This window comes from Anabas testudineus, chromosome 21, assembly GCF_900324465.2.
Source record: "Anabas testudineus chromosome 21, fAnaTes1.2, whole genome shotgun sequence".
In the NCBI taxonomy this organism is placed as follows: domain Eukaryota; kingdom Metazoa; phylum Chordata; class Actinopteri; order Anabantiformes; family Anabantidae; genus Anabas; species Anabas testudineus.
Window position 1 is genome coordinate 12,446,840 of NC_046629.1, and position 9,205 is coordinate 12,456,044.

The following is a 9,205-nucleotide window of genomic DNA, read 5'->3' on the forward strand; positions in this document are numbered from 1 at the left end:
CTACTGACCAGCTGCTACTGTACCTGTACCTGTTTCTTTTAAATAGGTTTATTTTCTTTGCTGGTGCATTTATTAAATTTAACATGTCCTGCTCTGCTTCTAGAAAACAAATCTTCAGTTTTTCCTTTTTTTGTCTGAACTGATGTTATCTTCTATTTTATTTCATTAGAATGATATCTTTTTTTATCACGTCTCATCATATTGTTTTGAGTCCTCTGTTGCTGCCTTTTTGTGACTTTCAACTTTCAATGCATTATAAAAAACAACTAAAATAAAAATGATTTTGTAGTGTGAAAAATAACCTGATTGAGTCAATAAAAAAATGTTGAGCAGCAGAAAATCCACCATTACATTAGTGTGGTGGTTTTAGTGTTTGCAGTTTGTATGAAGTGGATATTTTGGGACATTAATAGAGAAAAACAAGTTTAATGCTTGAGACAATATATATAATTAACTAAACATAGACTTCAGAAAAATGTATATACATATGTAAATCTACATGTATATTAAGCTATCAGCATAGAGTGTAAACCACAACCTACAGATGAACATGTTTCTGATCTACTCTGGCACCGGCTATGAATTTCCATCAGGTGGCGTCACATCCAAAGATAACGCTCACATTGAAGGCCTCAACTGTTCATGGATACACAATTCAATTGATAGCGGAATTAAAAGAAATCATGAAAGTAAAGATACAAAAAAAATGGAAAAATAATAAAGATACACTCAAAAAATAATTTCCACTTTCTCGCTTATTCAACTTCTAATTTAAACATTTCAATATCTGCTGCACATAATATCGTTATGTAGACTCAACAGCAATTCAGTTGGATGTTTTTTTACTGAGGCTGAGTTTTCCCTGCCAACAGACAGACACTCCCTAACAGTGTCTAACTAGGGCAGCCTTGATTAGCTGCTGATCAGAGACGAGACCATTGTGAGTGTTAATATGTAGGTCACAGCATTTGTGAATAACAAGACTTTTAGCTTGATCTTTATATTTATAGAGCTGGAACAGAATGATGTTACAGTACGGATCTGCATCTTTGAAGTGAAATCTAAGGAGGGAGGGGGCATTTTTCATTCTTTCTCACCTCCACTATTCATTTTGATAGTTTGATTAATTAAGTTCCCCCTGGCAAACAGCTCTGCGTTATTCATTATTCATTCTATAATGATTTTAATGTTAATTTGATGAGGTTTTCATTAATGAACGCACACCATTTTCTGGCTGCTGCTGCTGCAGGAGTAGAAGCTTTCAGACAGACCGTAGAACATGCTCCACACACTCTTTATATGAAATGAAAAGCATTATCTATGAATTTGCTGCGTTCCCAGTGGCCGACTCCGTATTTCACAGAATGATGAGCTCCACATGTGGAGCCACTGCATATGGCAGAGCCTAACTTGGAAAGAATAAAGACCAACCTGTTTTAGCCTCTCGATAAATGAGCAGGATAATAATGTGGAGCTGATCTGCTGACAGGCAGCCTGCTCCAGCTGTTCCCATAATTCGACAGGTATTACGCTTTGGCTCTTAACAGTCCTCCTCAGCAGACTGGCTCTTAATTAAGCAAGGATTAAGGCCAAACGGGCTCATTTACGTGAGCCGGATTGTAAATACAAACTGGCTACCCCCTTTCCTTCAGGGGGCATCGGGGTTAAATTTGAAAAACCAGAAGTTAGCTAAAAAGAAGAGGCTCCGGGCCTTTTTTTCCAGATTTCTCAACAATGGAGGGTGATTCCCCCTGCTGAGCGGTGCTGTTTTTGAGCACACGCTTTAACCCCTCAAATCCAGGGAGACGGAGATGAAACAGCTTGATTTACATTTAATTCAGATTATGTAAATACACTGGTCGTGTCCCAAACCAAACATGGGACACAATGCAGGCTGCCTGCAGCACACAGCAAAGATGGCCTCCATTGTTATTCAAATTCAGGGAATAAATATCTCTTTCATGTTCTGGGCATTTAATTGAGCTCTTGAACAGATATAATATGTTCTTTCTACAAATACTGATAACCACTCATTATTTTCAGTCGGCAGCCTCTATATACTATCACACTGAGTAGTGTTTGATTGGAGGGCGGCTGTGCATGGCATCTGGCTCTGGCACTATGGATGGGCATCTACTTAATAGCATTATAGGAGTGCATCTTCTCAGTTATCACCGATTGCACGAGTGGTGGCAATTCCCCAGTGGGCATGTGCACATGCATTGAGTGAGCACGACTTTGCCAATCCTTCCCCCGGGCACCAGCTCTCCTCCTCTGAAGTCTCCAGGACGTCTCCTACATTAGCATGAAGATCTATTCATGGTGGTAGGTCTACTATTGTATCAGAGCATCTTAGTCTGTTACTTAATGCTGCTCCCCATGTGAATTTGTTTATTTTGTTATTAATATTTTATGGTCCTCACTCTCTATGTTGATGATACAAGGCTGCTCCTCCTGTTAAAAGCAGGCAGCAGTCTGGTCTAGCAGGAGTTCACTGTGTGCTGGATCATACTGTAGTGAATATAACAGCAAATCTACAACAGAGAATTACTAATTTTGTCCCCCTCCACTTCTTCATTCCTTAAGTAAATTACTGTGGGGATTTATTTAAAGCAACTGTGTCTCGTTTTGGTGAGATTGCAGAAAATAGCTCATCACATAAAATCATTCAGCAATGTAACAATAAACGTGTCTCGAGAAATATCTGAACCATCAGTGGTTTGATTCTAAGCTCCTCTGAGTTGTTGAGTTGGACAAGACATGTCGAGTTGTCCTTGGACAAGACACCAAAACCCTGTAGGAGCATCATTACATATGTGCAGCTGACTCATAACAAGTATCCCATGAGGATCAATAAAGTGTATCATTACTTTTAGCTCTCTAATACTAAACTACCTGCAACCTCTGGTCATAGGTATGTGACATGAACAGCTGAAAAATTGATAAAATATTTGCTTGAAAAAAATACAGTACTGTTTTTTTAAGTAGTTTGGGAGAAGGTTAAGCTTTTTTCAATCTTTGTGCTTTATGTTTTGATCTGACCTTTATGTTTCAGAAGGTAAATATGAGTTTTTAGCTCAGAGAGCACTGAAAGATCAACTGACACATTTTTGGGTCCACTGTCTTTGTTCATGTTAGAAATTTCAGGGTAAAAACAGTCCTGATGGGTTTTTTTTCTAAGTCATAGCTCGTAACCATTGATTCACGAGTCACGACAGTGAAATTGTCTTCTATTCATAAATGATTTCAAAATGTGCCTTCCAGGCACCTTTCAAGGTGTCGCTTACCTGAAGTGCTGATGCACACGCTGAGCTCCTTCAGTAACTGCTGATCAGCATGAAGCCTAATCGATTGTCAGATACTTCAGTGGGAACTGGAGGATTGATTTTATCCAGGGAGGTATCAACAAAAAGTGTTGAAATATAGATACATATCAAATATTCAGATATTTACTGAATTTTCATGATCATGTTTAAAGTCCTCATTTCACATTCTGAAATAAAATGAAATAAAAAATTCATTTGTGCTCTTTCAAAAACCATAAAACATCATTAATGTGCTTTTGACATTGACTTGCATTATAATGTAGACTCCATCTCTGCCACCCTTCCCCCTTTCATTCCCTCACCCCAGCAGCCTCCCCCCTCTGCTCCCTGCACTGAGCAGTGTTACTGATTGTTCCTGTATGGTTGTAGGCACAGTTGTGTTGATTTATTGGTTCTGCGGCGATCTTGATCCCCCTCATTAGCTTCTTCATTACGCTGTCGATCATTTCATGGTGGGCCGTATTGTACACCGAGCTTTACCGAGCTGGTTCCGAGCACATTCTCATGGTCAGTAGTCATGATGTTGTTTTTATTTTTAAAATTTTTATGTGATTTTGTACAAATCAGTCAAAAAACAAACAAAAAACACAACTGTTGTGTACATTATTTTCAAGATTGATTAATTTACCAGTATTTTTACTCAGTTTATCGTCTCAGTTTCCTACAGCCAGAGAGGATGTGTCATTCTCATCAAACTAAAAAAGAAATGTAGAAAAAGGAGGATTTCCTCACAATGAAGAACCAATGTTTGTTATTTGGAAAATAAAATAGCTTGTGATTAACCATCATGCTAAGCATTGATTGATTAATCAATTAATAGTCTTTAAATCTCAGAAATTACTCATAACTGTACATGCTTCTTGTTTCAGTATCTTTTACAAATCCTTTGTCATTGTGTGGAAAAATCACTACAGCAACTCTGAACTGAATGCGCTGTCAAAAGGTGCGCGTCTGAGAATCGCTGATCAGGCACCGAATCCACACACGATAATAGGCAACAAAACATCACATGGAAGCAGCCTGTGAGTCGGGATAAATAATAAATACCCTACATACCACATGACCCTATCAATCATGTTACACGCATTACTGAGAGCAGACAAAGTCAGGTGCACTGACGACAACAGAGCTGCACACAAACAAATTTCAACTACATTTCCATGAAATTTCCATGTTTCATGCATTGTTGTCTGTTTAGTGACACATTCAGGGGGCTCAGAGATTGAATTAGAATCACTCTGATCTTTGAAACACCACTATCACCTGTTCATCTAATTTATGCTTCTACTACCATCAGCCAGCTGTAATTTCTGATTAGTGTTATAAATATTAGGAAGGTAACAATGAAACTAAGATGATAAACATGGTCAACATTATTCCTGTTGCACATCAACATGCTAGTGTAACTGCAGAGCCACAAACACGGCTGTAGACACTTGTCTCGTTCTACTTCTGCTGCTGACAGTTCAATTTCCCTGTGTTTGTTCAACTTTTCAATCTATCTGAGGCCTTATTTCATTAAAGCTTTTGTCCTCCGTGTTTGCTCTACTGACACATTTAACAAAACGATAATGCAACATCAGGAAGTCTTCAATAAATCCTGCGTTCTGCTAATCGTTTGGGCTTCACACGGAGTGGGGGGGGGGTGATTATAGTTTCTAATTTGATGTGAGGAGTAAAATAAGCGGCTTTATAACATCTGTGCCTCCTGCAGCTCTATTGTCTGTTTATTACATTTAATTATTTAAAGCAACACCATCACATGCCGTATTCAAGGTTAAACACAAGATCACACGTTCCTGTAAACTGAAGAAACCGCTCTCTCTGCTTTGCATGTTTCAAAAATAATAATGATTTATTGCAGCAATTGACTGACTTTTAAATGACGCTTGGCCTTTTACATCTAAATGCATGAAGCCGTTATCTCAGGTTTGACATGCCGTCATGCTTGACAGCTGCAGCTCCACTGAAGTGACCTTGCAGAATATAGGTGAAAATGTTCACGTCCACTGTTTGTAATACACCAACTTTCTGCTGTCACTCTGAACTAAATACATCAAGGCATTCATTTATTTTCCACTGAATTTAGATGCTTGTATTAAGTGAATAATTATTTTTATTTCCAACCAATGACAATAATGAGTCTGTTTAGCAGACTACACAGTATATTCTCCCTTCACAGTGCCACTCAACTTTTATATTCATCATGAGTCAAGAAAAATGAGCCAAGTTAATTTTTTTCACAACAGCTGTATCTTCCAATTTCTACAGCACTAACTCAAGTCAGTCACCCTTTAATGGGATTTCCATAAATCTACTAAATGGGTTTAAAAACAGCCTCACCCTGATGTGGATTTCAGAAATCCTTATGTGGACTTTGAAATTATGTTCAAGATGCACACAATTTGACAGAATTAGTTCTGTCTCAGTGAGCCGCTTCTTGGTCTCACACACATTTTCTCCAACGGCTAAGTCGAGGCTGAGCTTGATGAAGTTAATGGGATTACAGAAGAAGCTGCTAACCCAGGATTTTACTATCAAGTGTTTAAGATCAGCGCCGAGCTAATGAGGGCACTTCTCATCACACATGAAGGGGAGCTTGATTACTGTGGTTTATCAGATGACACCAGGGACTGTGAGGTCACAGTTTCTGTTGGCTGTATTGTCGTCTGTCTTGTGCTTCTCATGCTCAGAAACCGTATTATCAACGTGAAATGAGGACTGGGTCTGTGTGACAGGGCCTACAGAGACTACACAAGCTGCTCAGCTCTGCTGTGCAGCTACTGACAAAGCTGTGAATCCAAACATGGAGCTGTGAGCGGGACTGTTTGGTTGTCTCACGACAGGCTTCGGCTATTTACACATCAGACATTTTAAAGAAGAAGTTTGTTTATATTCTACATTTATACCAAAATCAAAAATTAAGTGATTCTAATAACAAGTATTGACTGTGCAAGTATTATCCAGTTTAGTCGTTACAACACATAGTTGTTTAGAAACTATTAAAAATTCAATTATATAGCATATTTTGATTCGAGCAGGACATCGAATGTGTCCAAATAATGTTGAAAATTGTCCCAAGATTTTTAAAATACAGTATAGTATAGTGGGTAGTAGTACACTGGGATCATCCGGTGTAAGAAGTAAAAAAATAACCCTGTTATTTGCAGACATAAACTCATCATGCACAATTTCTTTTTACAAATAACATTTTCCATGCAGACTTACCTACAAAAAGTCCCGTTTGTCATGACTGAAAATGTCTTTTCCGATGAAGGCAGTCTCAAAATAACTGACAGCTGTACCAGGAGCCTCAGATTGTTCCCAAACCTGTGACATGTGTGGGTCTTTTGTTTTAAACGCCATCAAAAGATGGCACCTCTTTAATAAATCGTAACAAAGAAATCCCTCAACTTTTCTTCAACTAAACGGTTGAAGCAGTAGGCGTGTGTGGATGTGACACAGAGAAAACAACCTACAGCAACACGGATCGGTTTATTAGATGCAGAATGAGTCATCTTTTTCCTTATTGTCACTTCTTTCTTACTTCTTCTTGTTCACATAACGGTTTAGTGTTGATTTGATGTGAACTTTGAATATTTGATCCAGTTTGATCCCATGTGTGGGAAATCTCCCATCTCCTCATTGTCCTTACTGACTTATAATAAAATTGACAGCTTATGCTATAATTAATTATTTAAAATGCCAGACATGTCAGGTTTTTGGAAATATTCTTGTCCTAAAATCTTGATCGATAGCTTTTTGCACTATAATATCTTTCCTCCGCACCAGACGGATGAAGATTGCCGTGTTGTGATGATTGTTGCCACTGATTAGCAGACTTGCAGCTGCTTGTTTTCACTCTGGCGAATGAATTAATCAAGGCAACAAAGACAAGCTAATCACTGTTTTAACATTCCCCCATTAAATGAAGTGATGGCTAATTACTGTTTGTGCTTTAAGGCAGGCTTTCAGGATTTTGTAAATTGCTTTGAAGGCAGATATCGCCACTGATTGATTTCTAAAACATCTCTTATTCTAACCTTACGCTGATGTTATCTTTATTTCCTGCTAATGTGCTCAGATAGAAAAAGTTCACTTTAATACATCTGTATTTGTGATATGTGAAGAAATAAAATGCTCTCACCAACATACACAAAACATTTGAACACTAAACTCCTTCTTCTGGGGAAGATACAACACGTGTTTTTCCTCTTTGCTATTCTTTTGGTAATTTGGATGAACCTATAATATAATGAGCAGATTAAAACACAAAGAAACAAATAGTTTCATCCAAAATTATACCATTGTAGTGTTTCTGAATTCCTCTTATCTTGACACTTGCTTTACTGTCCTTGTGCAAACATACAGCTGTTGTACCTGTGAACCATGACAGATATTGATATTGATCCAGACATGGCAATATTTTCTCTCTTTTATTACATTTATGTCTCATTGCAAACAAACCTAATGCCTTAGCTCCCCAATATTCCCAGCAATAATGGGGAATTAAGGCGTCTTTGTCCACAGTCATTCCATCTCAGCCTGCCAGTCTGTTTGGGGAACTGTGCATTGCATGTCACAGGGAAATGTTTCAAAGACACAACTAGTTCTGTATCTTTATTTGATAGGCATAACACTATTTTTTTATCTGCTGCATTTCTGTGATATTGGTTCGATCCATTTATAAAGAAGCTCTCTGATTCGCTGGTTGGTAAAGAATAATTATGATCAGTGGTTCATTCATCCAATCAGTCCATTGTGGTCATCATGAGGAGGAGAGACTTCTCTGAACAATCAGAAGGAGGAGAACCGATAACCAAAATGAAAAATGGTTTCCACATCACTGATTTCAAGTCAGCAGCTTTCCACCAAGACAAGGACACATTTACATATAAATGCAAATGGAAAGAATGTGGTTCTAGTAATGTGGTTGAGATTCAAAATTCCTTCAAGACATCACTCAGCTAACACAAGACATTTTCAAATGGATCACGTATCTTTGGAAAATATCCCAGATACAGAGGTACTGTTCACCCAGTGTGAGACAATATTATCATTAAGTAATTGTTCAGGATCTTGGAATCAACTAATAGGATTTTCATCATGTGGTGTCCAAGGTCAAGTGTAAAGTTTCCACCTCACCTTTGAAGCCAACATGGATTAGAAAATCTATAACACAACTTCTGCTAATTATGAGATAATGCATTATGTTACTGTTTAGCTGCTTTTTAGTATTGTGCTGAAATGTTAAGTTACCACGACAGGAGAACAAGAGAATTAAGTCGTTAAGTCAGCAACATGACTCAGCCATAGTAAATATACAACATTTACCCACAGTCAGCTGAAACTAGCCCCATCTTCTTATGAAGATTATGTAATTTTATAGAGAGCTCTAGAGCAGCTGCCTTATGGACCTTTTGTTGTGATTTTCTTCACCTAAACTGGAAAAAGTTAAAGTTGCAGTCGGTTCAAGACAAGTTGTCTCGTAACATAGTTTAAAATTATTATTGGAAATTACATCACAGTGGCAGCAGGGGAACTGAAATGCAGCTAAAAGAGACATTGTACAGAGTTCAGAGGTCACACTTTACTTATTTACTACACTTTATTTTATTTACTTTTCAACTTTTACCAATGATGCATCGTGAGCTTGAGTGCAAGTTTCTGCTGGATACAGACGACGGTAAATGAGCTCTGACTCTCACGGAGACAGGCCCCTGGAGGAAAATGCAACCCTCTGAAAACAACCAGCCAGAGGCAAGTGCATGTCGACAGCCAGCGAGATTGTCCTTGCTTAACGGTGCAGGGAGAGATTACGTAGACGCTGACAATTTTACATCACTTTGAAATTAATTCAGACAATGGGGAATGGTTCA